General features: G+C 41.7%; 1 protein-coding gene across 2 annotated transcripts in view; it reads right to left on the bottom strand.

The window, feature by feature from the left end:
- The window catches only part of LOC142964943 (PTB domain-containing engulfment adapter protein 1), a 69280-nt gene that overhangs the window by 39103 nt on the left and 17554 nt on the right, over positions 1-12623 (bottom strand). Inside the window, exon 2 of one of the 2 annotated variants that reach the window (XM_076105545.1) lies at positions 3947-4032. The exons of the other annotated variant lie outside the window; for it this stretch is intronic. The gene's annotated coding sequence lies outside the window, so the exon portion shown is untranslated. The remainder of the gene's footprint in view (positions 1-3946; positions 4033-12623) is intronic. 2 annotated transcript variants of the gene reach the window in all.

The raw sequence follows: 12623 nt of genomic DNA, 5'->3' as shown, positions 1-12623 counted from the left end.
CTTGACAATTACACGAAGTTAACAATTTCCTGAAATTTCCAACCAACGAGTTAATACTACTGCAGCTATAATTCTGTGACACGGGTTGTGTTAAAATCACAAAGTGAAGTAGGACTCAGTTTAGCCTCATTATGTTTGTGAAGCATAACATTGAAAAAATGTAGAAGGGAACTTTGTTCTTGGCAAACAACAGTGCTGGTGCAAAGCTTCCCCAAGTCTTGCCATCACATTGATTTTGACAGATTTGGCACCACTGTGCCTGTGCAGAGACCAGAACCTTCATCCACATCTGTACTACAGCTGCACAGGGTTTTTTCCCCAGGAAATAGTTCATGCACACGATTCCCCCTCACAACAAATGTCTGTTTATGTACGGGTTGTGTAAATGAGTCAGCTTAAGAGGCGTTACCGGGTGCATTTTTGAACATTGCACAGAGCCAACCTAACATTATTCCGCCCCTGGTGTCAGTCTTTATGCTATGCTAAGCTAACCGCATCATGACTCCAGCTCTGCATTTAATGAACAGACATGAGTTTGATATATGGATCCTCTTATCTCACTCGTATTGCATGCCAGCATATTTTCCAAAAATGTTGAATTGTGCTTCTAACAAATATCTCTGGCAATACGGAGCAGGGAGCACAGGGATAACATCTGAGAGCTTTAATTAAAAAGTCTTATTAGTTTTAGATAAGTTAAGATTTTACTCTGGGAACCATTTCCAAAGAAAAATTGGAAAATGTCATTTTCAGCAAAAGCCCGTGTTGTTAACATTCACATCAGTGTCATTTTATAAAGTAATGCATCACTGACTTGGGTACAAGACTCACCATTAGTGCCTTGACAGTTTTGTTTTTTTCTCTTCATCAAGCTCTGATGGATAAGTCTGGTTCAGAATTGTCTGGATAAGCATCGCACGGATCTGTCGAGGGCCATCATCTAAAGCCACGATGAAGGGATTCTTACGCTGCATCCAAGACACCAACAAGTAGGATTTTAGGGGGGAAAGAAATCTGAAGTATGAAGAACACATGCGGAAAAAAAAAGAGTTAAAAAAAAAAAGAGTTAAAAAAAAAAAGATGTGGGATCAGAACAGTGCGATCTTCATTTGCATTGACCCCTGTCCCTGTGACAACAGACATCGTGGCACAACGTTTCTGTGAGATCAGAGCCACTCTCTGTTATGAATCCTTTGTATGTTAACGATTAATTCAAAGTCAATACAGTGTTTTGGAAAATTGGTACAGTATCACACAACATAATATCGCGACCCTCAAGCGTATTGTTATTTCATTCCACCCCGAATGCCCACTGCCATCTCATGGGGAATGAACACTCACACGCTGATGGAACACTCGTGAATCTTAAAGAATGATTTCAACGGGCCGTTTATGAGCCAAAATCGACCTCGTAATTTACTTATAATCTACACTGCTGTTTCTGCATGACGAGGCATTCCTCAGCTTTAACATACAATCACGGCCATAGTCCTTTATACAAGACCACGTTTTTTAAAAAGTCTTTCCCGGTCACGTTTACGCTCGTTTAGAAAACGTAAGTGCATAAAGGAGCAGACGGGGGACTCAACACAAGAGTGCAGAGAAGCTCAGCTGGGATCTACATGATAAAAAGACCCCCTGCTACCATACAAACTGCCCTCTTTTAAATGGTAAGCAAGAGAAACGCCACTCATGTGAAGTCTCGCCAAAAAAACAAGAACTTCACATCACATTTTCTTCAACACACTGCCATTCTCAATGCAGGAAAAACATCAAAGCTCCCACTTTGCAGCATGCAGCCCCCCTTCTTTCTCTGCCTCTTTATCACTCTCTGTCCTCAGAGTGCCCTGTGAAATAATGCCTCACATTGAAGAAGGCACACACAGTACTGTGTAATGGACCTTTTCACCTGGTAAAAGCGTGCCACGATGAACTGCAACGAGTGAGTGAAGTCTGGCTGTAAATGGGTGTGTGATATGTAATGTTTTCCTTGTCGTCACTTATTTACTCATCTAATGATTGATCTTCAGTGAAGACAATGCCAGAATCAGATACCTGCATGAAGTGCAATGGTGCCACCAGATTTAATACAACAACATTCCCATTAAGTGCCTTTTTACAAGCATATCAATATGAAAGGCATGAGCGGTAAACACTGAAAGCGCAATATATTAAAAACAGCTAAGTTCGGTTTGTCATAGTAGCACATAGCACTTTCTGGCATACAGGTGCCACAGCCTTCAGAAATAGTGACTGACGGAACAAGCGCTGGAAAGATATGTCATTGTGCACAGTGCTCAAAGAAATGGCGTTATCAAAGTCCCCAACGCAGTCTGATACAACAACAGGTGAGCCAACAAGGAAACTACTCTGCATGTGGAGAGAGGGAGCAGACGCCTGAATGCCTCATCGGCAGGGAAAAGCAATGCTAATGGTGGCGTTTAAGCTCGAGAGAGGCTAATCTCTCTGCAAGTGAACGCATAATGCCAAGTGTGTTGTTGTTTTTATTGGGGGGGTTATCCTTAAGGGGACAGTTCACCCCAAAATCAAAAATACATATTTATGCTGTGTTGTTAATCAATATCAATTGTTGGCAAAAAAACAACAAAAAACTAAAAGGAATAGCGATCTTTCACCCAGAAAGACGTGTTTGTTTCCCGTGTCAAATGAGAAGTAAACGTTGATTTATTCGTCATGTAACCTGTTGCCTAAATCTGAGGGTTTCACAATATTTTCCTGAACCTAACCAGGTAGTTTTGATGCCTAAACCTAACTAAGTTGTTTCCTGTGGAGACGGAAGTTTATTTTGAAAAACATCGTATGCATTTAATGAGCGGAAATTCACACTTGTTGCTGGCATTCGTAGGAAAACGGCAAAAAAAAAAAGAGTAAAAGAGTAACTTATATGATATTGTACAAAACCGTTGTATGCGCTGGAGGATAAAAATGTATTTTAGATTTTGGGGTGTACTGTCCCTTTAAAAGTTGAAAATGTAAGCTGACTATACTCCTTTACAGTTCCAGCAAATATCACACACACACATTTTTGCGATTAATCGCATTGTTATGGCAAAGTTCAATAATGAATTCAAAAGTAGTGTATTGCGCACTTTTATTTTAAAAGTACTGCTATATGAACAAAAGGGCAATAACATTTGGTTCACGAGATGCAGGTAGCATGTTTTATACTTAATGTGAATATAATTCATACTTTGTTGGCATCTTATTCTGAAAACCGGATGTTGGTCTGAAGAAACCGGATGTTGTCTCACGTTAATCTTTCCGCTAACTTTCAAAGTCCTTCGCTCGCTCCCGATCTGTGCCGTTTAATTAAATGCGTTTACCATGAATTTCAGCATATAGGTGCACTAAAATTATTGACTAGGATGTTTGCTGGCTTTTATCCCACTGTTCTTGTCATCCTATTGTTGTTATGTATATGCATTGTCTCTTGTCTTTCAATAAAAAAATTAAAATAAAAAATTTAAAAAAAAATTATAATAAATTTAAAAAATGCGTTAATGCGCGATAAAATAATTGTCGGCACTAATTAACGAATGCGTTAACGCGAAATTAACGCGTTAACTTGCCCAGCACTAATATATATATGAACTGTATGAATGTGAATGCTGCTCTTTAAAGTAGAGAAAAACCTGTGCTAAGAAGATAAGCAGGATGGCATCAAAATGTCACCTCGTTCCTGTTCTGTGTTATATCACAAAGCAAAGGGACCCTGACAATAAAACGTACAGCTGAATGTGGTGTCAGAGCTGGATGTGCTTTTTGTTCCCATAATCACACAGGAACTCACAGAACAATCAGCAGGCGCATGTGCACTGGGAGGATCTGGGCTGAGGGGGACTTGGAAACTGTATAATGATAATGATATATAATGACAACTTCACAGACAGCTGTGGAGTGTGTAACAGCACATATGGGGCCTTACTGTTACTGCAGACTGCTGATGGTCGCGTGTCTTTGTTGTGCTTTACTCATCTACAGGCTGATGGGAGCTCATCACTGCTGCATCTTCTGTGGGTAGGACAAAAGAATCAAGCTTTTAGATATGAAACGAAACAGCAGTACAAGCCGACTCAGTGTACAGATTACATTAAAGATTTTAAAATAGTTGATATTTTTAGAAAAACACAAAGTACAGGAACACTGAGGAAACATAGTTTCAGGTTTGCATGAAAGTTTTAGCGGGATGAATAAATAAATAAAATGAGAATATATTCGACCGCAGTTATTACGTTGGTGTGTGCTTGATGACGGAGGCGCTGACTCAGCTCTTTCCACTGGTAGCACATTAAAAAAAAAAGTGTTTTATTCAAGCACCATGAACTGTGCCTTCTGTCCAATACTATAAAGCATTTTTACCCATATAAGCTATTGAATTAGGAGCACGTTGTCAGCTACGGAGATTTGTGAGCTGTCAAATGTTTATTAATAGTTTAAAGAAAGCAAACAAACACATTGATCAATCACTCTAAAAAAAATCAATGAAATGCTTCTCTGGCAAATCTGAAATCAAAAACCATAAGACAGCCAGATTCACTAGAATGCTAGATCTCCTTTTTTCTTTATTAGAGCTGCAAGTTGTTCCCTACGGGACTCTTGGTTAAACATTTTAGAATTGAGGGAAAGTTAATTTAGTCCTTAAAAGGACTCCTTTCCACATTAAAGTGGTTGATAAATGAGGGCCAAAGGTATGCCCTGCCTTGTAGTATTGAGAAGATATCATGAAAGTGCCTAAAGGAATGACATGCAGAGCAGTAAAGGGCAGAGTGTGCATAAATGTGGAAGGTTCTGCATTAATAAGAGATGAATGAGTACTGTAAGCATGATTGTGTTGATGTACACTGCTGCAGATCATCCACGCACATGCTCATTTTGAGTTTTCTAAATTGAGCATGTGGCCTTGGAGACAAACAAGTAATAACACACACAAAGACATTTTTTTTCCTACGCCCTACAGGTTCCCGGTGCTGATAAAATGGCACCGAAGTCAAACACATCAGCAAAAATCTGACATGCATATCCACAGAAAGGAAAAAGAAAAAGCATAGTCAGCAGTGACGGCTGCAGTTATCCAGCATAGAAAGAATATGGAATTCAACAATTTTGAAATCCCAGCCCAGTCGCCAGGGGAAAATGTTGCCATTGTACATTTCTGCAAACCACAAATACGTTATTGCATTCGGGCGTAGTAAGTAATATTACAACAAGAGATGCGCAGAGCAATTGTAAGTGACGTGCTATAATAACGAGTATGAAGAGCGCGAAAGTCCACAAAGGGCGGGTTGGAATTGTGGTGGATGGCTCAAACAAAAACAGGATTTTCATCTCAGACCACTGGAGGTGTCCCGGGTGAAACCATAGATGGTGAGTTTGTCAACTAAGGCTGTAATGCCAATTACGTAATGTTCCATAACAAAGTACGCTAGTTATACTGTTGCGTTATGTTGTTGCGTTACGTTGTTGCGTTACGTTGTTGCGTTACGTTGTTGCGTTACGTTGTTGCGTTACGTTGTTGCGTTACGTTGTTGCGTTACGTTGTTGCGCTACGTTGTTGCGCTACGTTGTTGCGCTACGTTGTTGCGCTACGTTGTTGCGCTACGTTGTTGCGCTACGTTGTTGCGCTACGTTGTTGCGCTACGTTGTTGCGTTACGTTGTTGCGTTACGTTGTTGCGTTACGTTGTTGCGTTACGTTGTTGCGCTACATTGTTGCGCTACATTGTTGCGCTACATTGTTGCGCTACATTGTTGCGCTACATTGTTGCGCTACATTGTTGCGCTACATTGTTGCGTTACGTTGTTGCGTTAATTATCTTTCCACTGACCATGATCTTTTTTCTGAAGAAGTTATGTTGCATAAAACTAACTAGCGTGATACAAGGCTTATATGAAACGTATTCATGAATAAGGATGGGACGAGATAGGATTATATAGCGGATTGCAATAAAACAATTCTCAATAAATTGATCATCATGAATTTCCATTGTTGGGATAATGGTAAATATCATCACGAGTGACTTATAAAAAGCTGTCTAGCTCTCTATCACGGCAGAGAAGTGAAAATAGAGCTTGACTTAAAAGGTGCTGATTCAGCATTGCTGGTTGGTGTTTGTAAAAGCATCATTCAGAGTTGCGCCCGTCCTCCCCGGCTCAACGAGCGACGGAGCGAGCTGTGAGCCAGCAAGCTACAGAGTGAATAAAGAGAGCAAGTGGCGTTAGTGAAAACAAAGCAGTGAATCAGATCAAATAAAAAAAATTTTATTGACTGTCTTACTGCAAAACACAAACAAACACGACCCAGACCTCTGCACAACCCTGCACGAAGGTGCTGCTTCATCCTGTCCGCTCGACTCCGCCGTGTCCTGGCCTCTCTGCTCTGCCTGTATAGTGTATGTGTGTACGTGTGTGTGTCTCTCATCCCCGCTCTGGGTCAAAGAGACACACTGACCTGCAGCTCTTTATACATCCATGAAACAGACAGATAGCAGAGGAGAAGGAGACAGCAAAGGACCTGGTCATACGTTTTGATTAAGTCCCGACCTCGCCTGCTATTGGCTGGGGGGCTTCACACCCACTGACCAAAAACTGACGCCTAGAAACCAACACAGCAACATGAGAAGGTAAGGGAAAGAGTCTCTGCAGGTACAGACTCTGACATGCACTTGTAGTGGGTCATGAGTGATGATTAGGAGGAATTACTTTTGCATGAGTCTATGAATTGTTTTTAGGTAAAATGCTGCATTGCATAAAACACAGGAGTCATCACATAAGAAAGAACAGAATCACACTATTTGTTGTTTGTCCTTTATGAAAGCGTGACTTGCAATTACTTTATTTAAGATTATTTGTTTGTTTTCCACATAAAACGGATGTTCTCTAAAAAAAAGATGCGTGTCCCATGAAATAAAAATATGTATTTCTTAACAAAAATGTAAGGTAGGGTGATTGCTGATTGCGTTTTTAAGCATATGTTAATCAGGATATTATTGTTTTACTTTGGCCAGGATAACATTTTCATATCATCCCATGCTTATTTACACATTCAACGTATGTCAACATTTCTTTTTTCTGGCGACAGGGTTTTAAAATGCTAAGTGTGTTGAGCTAATCTGTGTAATTTAACCTTAATAGACGGAGCCTGCTTTTTTTTTTTATTTATTGAGAATAAATAACCTGCATAACTCAAATCCTTTCCTTCCCTATAATATAATTCCCACCTCAACAAAAACAAAGCCGGCATGATGAAACGTCTCCAGTCTGTCTCGAGCTGAGGAATAACCTAGAATGCATTTCTCTCTGGGTTCAATGTGGTCACGTGGCATCTCACAGAGTCTTACGATGAATAATGTGGAATAATAGATAAAGAAACATATTCATCTGCCCTCAAGCAATGAGTTTAGGAAACGTGGTTTTACATTATAGATCCCGCAGAACCACAAGACTCACCGGCGTCGTCTTCTTCAATTGCATTCCGAGATATTTAATAACAACGTTCATTCGACCTTCATCGGGTTACATAATGGATCTCAGCAAGAAAACAGGTGTTAAGGATGCTGTGCACACTGCGAAAGTCAATGTCATTATGTGGTTAACTTAAGTGGTTAACGATTAAATTAAGCCAATCGGTAGTAGTGTAAACGCCATGGAAGGAAAAGCCTGGTCCGCGGCTAGTGGGCAGGCAATCAAGCCCCCAATGAAAGGCTTCAGTTTACGCTGCACTGCTCGGCCCTGTAATAACGGCACGTTGGGGGAACATGTGAAAGAAAAAAGGCACGAGGATCACAGCACCATTCAGCTGAAATTAATTCACCCTGTTCCCCCTCATTAGTGGAAGCCCATCACCCAAAAATCATAATTAAGATACACAGGCAATGAGAAGCTTGGAAGTCCCGGGGACGAGGGGGGGAGGGGTCGGGTTACTTGTCATGAAGGAGGGAGGTCTATTGGATTAATCTCCTTCGGCGAGTTTTGACAGCTCGGCAGAAATTCGACACCAAAACAAACTCAAAGAAGCGGGGCCTTGATATAGCATTCCAAGTCAAGTCCAAGTGTGTTCGCACGGTCCCGTATGAAATGGGATCCGAAAGGCTCAAAACATGAACCCAGCTGAAGGTCTCAAAACGATTTCAGGGGCTGCAGCAGACTAAAGGAGGGCACATTTTAATTACCAAAAAAGATAGTTGTCGCAGAAAATTGGATTCAAATCCAACAAGAGGATTACAGCAGGTCTAATACTAATATAGTAAATCCAACACAAGACATCTAATAAAGTGAACCCGAGAACTATGTCCAGGAGGGAGTGATTACGTACGTAAGTCCAATCAAACTCTGGAATCAAGTTCTCCCCATTGCTCCAGGTGCAGGTGGTGCTTATTAGCGAGGAATGTGTTTTAGTGGACGAGGTCCTGGTGGTGCAGCACCTTCCACACTAATAATCCTCATTAAAAAATAAAAAAGTTCCCCCAAAGATCTTCAACCTCTTTTTCTTCCCTCTGGGCTGTAAAAAAGTTTCCTGATAAGAAAAAGCAGGGCATCGTGTGGGCAAAGATCCAGTATGGCACACAGCTGCATGCTGGAAGCGGTCGATAAGAGGCAGGCAGAGGCACAGATAGCGCCGGACTGACTCCGACACGTTTTTTTTTTTTACTTCCTGAGGGCCGGGACTCCTCCTGCAACCAGGGGGCTCCATGTCCAGGCTCCGTGCGCAGAGGGTACGAGCTGGCGAGTGCATCTTAAAAAGCACCCTGACCTACACAGATAAACTACAGACTCTGAGACATCTGAGAAACAAAAAGGTTGCTCAAAATAATTGCAGCGATGAATATAAGAAGCGGAGACTTCTTGACTCCTGGGCCGCTTCTAAATAGCTCATCCTTCACGGTGCATTAGCGCTCTCACGGCATTGAAATGACGATGGGAAAAGATTATGTATGTGTGCTTTAAATACACCACTGAGAACTGTTAGCGTATGTATCATGAGCGGCTCTTGAGCAATCTTGTACTGCTGATTGAAACCTAATATTACTTTCTCATACGAGTTATTTGTTTTGTTTGTCATCACAACATTGCATTCACTGGCTTTATGACTGATATTTGGGGATGTTGTGAATCTACTGCAGGGGTCCTCAACCTTCTGTGATTCAAAAAAGAAATAGAGAATCCAAGGACCTTCCCAACTAAATGAGAAAGAAGCATAGCAACAACAAAAAAAAGAATAAAGCGTGTTATGCCTCTCATTACTGATTGCCATTATGAATCCAAATGTGATGTATTCAGGGTCATCTAAAATTCCATAACAACAGAGCAAAGAGGAAAATCATGTACAGTAATCATCTGCATATAATATACACTGCATCATAAACATGCTCCGTATCAGGGATGAAACACACTATATATGTTCATAGGCACTTTTTACTATCAGTGAATGATTTAAAATATTTATTATCATATTTCTTCTTGACTTTTTTGGTATTCGTCCGTATCCCCCAGATCCCAGCAATAAAATTGTTGAGTAAAGTGTTTCCAGAAAAGATTGGCGAAAAAACTTCCAAAATGAGATCCGGGAGGAGGAAAATAAAACTCTATTTCCCTCCCCGTGGTTTGAAGCTGCGAGGCTGGCGTTCTTCAGTGCACACAGGGAGGAGAAAATTGAGTCGGACATGTAATGAATAAAAGAAGGTCTATTGAAAAAAACAACAACAGGGAAATATGAGAAGTGCAAACTGTGTTTGTGCTCATGTCATATACTGCAGCTCAGAAGATTTGAAACGTTGCCAGCAACACACACACACACACACACACACACACACACACACACACACAGCAGAACTCTGATGTAGCAGAATCTCCATTGGTGTGCTTTAGAAGAAAAAGGGAACTTACAGCAGTTTTGCTGTACAACCTGACCCACTTCAAACACTCACTGATATTCCGTGGTCAACTTCAGTCAAGCCGAAGTTGGACTGTGGCGCCGAACGAGTGATGCAAAATCTATCCCGTCTCTGCACGCAGCAAGGCCGCTGGCTGACAAGCGAATGCAACGCGGGGATTTGTATTATTGATAAAAAAAACACACACTACCAGCACACCTCCTTGATTTAGGAAACAAGTACAGAAGCACTTCACTTCATCTCCGGCTCTGTTGAGCCTGGCTTACCGAGCATTTCGCTTCAGAGTGTGCGAGTGCGTTCTAGGACTATCTCATGTCGTTGGAAGGGTTTCGACAGACAACAAATACCCCCCCGCCCTCGTTGAGCATGACACTCGAGAGCTGAAGGAGAGCTTTTCTCCCTTTGTCTTGGTGTTGACACTTCCTCAAGCAGCTGACCTGAGCAAGTTAAACCAACAGGCTGCTGAAGAAACACACCATTTGTAAATGTTTCAACTTTTCAAACTCGACAACATAAAGACCCTAAGTGGGCCCCCTTTGTGTTTCCTGTTGCAATGTTTTTTTAATGCAGTGGCCGACAGGAAGTAAAACGTGGCCCGAGGCTGTCGCTCCGGCAACAGAATGGCAATGAAAAAGGGACTATTGCAAGTGAATGCCGACACTTGTAAAAGAGAGGTTTCTGTGTGTCGGTGACCCTGGTTGTATAAGATGCATTCTGTCTTCAGTCAACACAAGAAGCCCTGATTGCTCCGGTAGCTACCACTACCGCTTACCGCTTACATCCACTGATTGATTCGGGATATTCAGTCCGATCATGAGGCAAACAGAATCCATCTAACCGCCCAGGATGTAATTGTCCCTGCAGGTGCTAACCGCTAAAGGCTGAGGCTATCCTTTGAGCTCCAGCAGGATTTTGAGAGTCTAGCTGAGGCAGTTGAGCCTGGAAAATCTCTGCAGATTATTTTAAGCCCCAATTCCTACCCACCTTTTCGACGGAGGAAAACGTGAACGTGCAATTTATCTACAGCAGATTGGATTACTGTGACGTCCTCCCCGCTGCTTTGTCTCAAAAGACCGGGTGATGAGTTAACGCAGAATGCTACAGTCGTGAGTTTATAAATGAAGGGAAATTAAGACTCCCGAGGATGTCAAACCTGGCCGCGTCGGTGCATGTTTGTGTGTGTCATCACGGCAAAATGTGGTCCTGGAGACTGGAACTACCACAGAATCGCTCTTTGGTACTTCTACGGGGTGTTTATATGTCTGTGAAAGCATCGCAACTGTGCACGATGCAGTCGCAGAACTTTACAGGTGTCTAAGAAAGTTTTTCGACCCGATGGACTGAAAGTGGTACACTTAGGCTGCTGCTAGAATTTGCCTGTGTTTTAGTCAAAATCTCTCCATTTCACCACGCCTCCTGGGGCCCGGTTGCCGAACCGGCACCACAGGGGGCTCTGCTCGAATCAATCCCTGCTTCCCGACTGTGCAGCTGGCGTCCTGAAAACACTCTCGACTCGGAGTATTCCTTTGCAGCGCCCTTCCGCAACAAGCTCCCCAGGCCTAAGAATTGTGATTTTGTTTTTTATACTAGTGTCAATAAAGGTTTGTTGAACTTCTAATTGAATGTAAAAATGTATCAGAAAAACATTATATGGCCCAGAGAAAACCAAGAGAGTCAATCTCCTTAAATAGCTGCATTGCAATATTGCACAATATAAAAAAGGTAGAAAGATGTGATCGGGCCCCCAAACAGGGCAAAGAGGAAACTCAGAGTTGAAGCCGAAGTGAAGAGTCGGACACGTCCTCTGATGGCAGCTTCCTTCGAGGAGGCACTCAAGGAAAAATGTAGACATTGCTTAAAAACAGCCTTAATCTCGAGGTGACTGAATGCCTGACATTCATTATTTTCTCTTCTAGGAAACCAAAAATGAGTCCTTTCGACTCAATTCAGAGACAAATACACTTCAGTGAGTGGAATCAGCAAAGTGTGACGGAGGGCAAGCAGCATTTCTAACATCTTCCACTCGACTCACCACAGTCACATTTTTGTCTTTTTTTTTTGAGGGGAGAGGGGATCTTCGGAGGGAGATAGCAGGTCAACAATATATGCCAGATATAAACGGTATACATCACCTGAAAGCTGGGAACCTAAAGATTAATCTGAGAAGCAGCACAGCACTGTGTGTGAAGTGTTTCTAGTCATGAATCTGTAGTAAATATTGTGTTTTGTATAGGCAGTATATAAGGGCTTAGAACATTATGATGCAAGTATATGATAGCCATACCCAAGCTCTTATATGTATCATAGGTATTTTCAGCAAGTCCTTGGATGATACCATTTACACCGATTTGGTGTGAGATTAATGATTTTATAGCAATTGAAAATTGATCAAAAATGGCCAAGAATTCCTTCAAAATACCACATTAAGACACCAAGACTTTAGGGAACACCACTGAAAAAAACAAAAGGTGCGATTTGGTATCGAACACTTTTGACAGTTGAAGGTTTTGCCTGTAAGAATTGCATTTTCCAGCGATTGAATGGCAAGCACTTCTCTCCTGGAACTGCTCATTCCCATATCTTGAGATGAATACGCAAATATATGCCCATTCCAGTCTTTGTACCGCTAATATTAAGCAGAACTTTGGTGTTATTTTGACGCTGTACATGTCTTGCAATGACGCTGGTTGTTCTTGAGCTTCTACTCAGCAGTG

The sequence above is a fragment of the Anarhichas minor genome, unplaced genomic scaffold (genome assembly GCF_050575085.1).
Source record: "Anarhichas minor isolate MPS153535 unplaced genomic scaffold, ASM5057508v1 ptg000004l, whole genome shotgun sequence".
Lineage (NCBI taxonomy): Eukaryota > Metazoa > Chordata > Actinopteri > Perciformes > Anarhichadidae > Anarhichas > Anarhichas minor.
This window is presented reverse-complemented; position numbering and strand designations above follow the sequence as displayed.